The sequence below is a fragment of the Oxyura jamaicensis genome, chromosome 2, assembly GCF_011077185.1.
Source record: "Oxyura jamaicensis isolate SHBP4307 breed ruddy duck chromosome 2, BPBGC_Ojam_1.0, whole genome shotgun sequence".
NCBI lineage: Eukaryota > Metazoa > Chordata > Aves > Anseriformes > Anatidae > Oxyura > Oxyura jamaicensis.
The window spans coordinates 67,763,769-67,765,544 of record NC_048894.1 but is presented as its reverse complement, the minus strand read 5'-3'; positions in this window follow the sequence as shown (position 1 = coordinate 67,765,544).

Sequence of the window (1,776 nt, the reverse complement as noted above, 5' to 3'; positions counted from 1 at the left end):
CCTGGAGAAGAGAAGGCTCCAGGGAGACCTTTCAGTGGCCTTCCAGTACCTAAAGGGGGCCTACAGGGAAGCTGGGGAGAGATTCTTTGTTAGGGAGGGTAGGGATAGGACAAGTGGGAATGTTTTAAACTAAGAGAGGGTAAGTTTAAATTAGACATTAGGAAGAAATTCTTCACTCAGAGGGCAGTGAGGCACTGGAATAGGTTACCCAGAGAAGCTGTGGATGCCCCATCCCTGGAAGTGTTCAAGGCCAGGCTGGATGGGGCTTTGGGCAGCCTGGTCTGGTGGGAGGTGTCCCTGCCCATGGCAGGAGAGGTGGAACTGGATGGGCTTTGAGGTCCCTTCCAACTCGAACCGTTCTGTGATTCTATGATTCTAAAATAAAAGGTTCTGACAGCTGACCTCAATAAATACATCTAAATCAGTGTGACCTGACAGCATTAGCAGTACTATAGAATAGCAATAACAGACATTGCCCCCATTTTTTTTTTCTACAGCTACGGTGATAAAAAACAAACAAAAAGCCACAATTCTTTCCGATACTACTTGTGGCTGCATTTCTGAATCAGTATAAACAGCAGAGCAAAATTTTCACTGCTGTTTTCCCCCCTCAAAAGCTGACTGGGCCTGTATTGATGCTGTATGAGCTGCTTCATTCCCATGCAGTATTCTGTGCTTTTTCTAGATAACTGCATCATTCTTTCTTCATTCCCTAGCATCTCAGATGTCCAGTCTATTAAAAAAAAAAAAAAAAAAAAAGAGAAAAAGAGAGAGAGAGAGAGAGAAGCAGCATGCCATGCATTCCTTTATTTATTTATTTATTTTTTGGTCACTCAATACATGAACTAGGAAAGAGAGGATGCTTGGAAGCAAGGGCGTTTGGAGGAACTGATGGCATGTTCTGTTAGAGAGGTAGGGAAAAGACATCACCACTGCATCACGCCATGCTTGCTGTCATCTTAGCCTAGGACAAATCTTGGACTCATCGCCAGGGTTTGTTGAACTAGTCTGTTAATGCAAGTAGGTGGTGGTGCAAGCCATGGAGTGCTCTGGTGCACAGCTGTACAGTACCGTAGTTGGTCCTGCAATGGGAATGTATGAGCTGACAGGGCTACTGCTAGTGGAATTTTCTCCTACAGGGTTCTGAAGTACCTGTTTGATGTGAGAACTAAGAGTTCCTTCCCAGGCTTTCAGCTTGCTAAGAGACAGCATTTCTCCAGTCCCAGTAGGCACTGTCGGGGTCTCACTTCCCACCCTGCAATGCAGCACCGTGGCGTTAACAGTGGAGCTGTGGCATTATCTCCCACGGCCTGGCACAAGTCAGCAGAAGGGGCTGCTGGTGCAGGCAGCACTCGGCGTGCGATGGAGAGCAGAGTTATCCCAGGCTGAGACCTCAGGGCAGTGCACCACCAGGGCCAGCCTGTGCTGGCTGGAGCTGCATCTTCAGCCCTACATGATGTGCGTGGCTGCAGGTATTGTGCTTACAGTTGTGAATAACGAGTTTCATGCTGTTTGCGAGCATCCTCACACACCGCTTTCTTGAATATTGGGCATCCTCACAAGTCCCTTAATTGACAATCGGGCATCCTCACAAACCCCTTATCAGAAATTGGGTATTCTCACAAACTCCTTTTTTGAAAATCAGGCATCGTTAGAAACCTCTTTACTGAAAATCAGGCATCCTCACAAACCCTTTATCGAAAATCGGGCATCCTCATAAATCCCTTAACCGAAAATCGGGAATCCTTAGAAACATCTTTCTGAAAATCAACACCT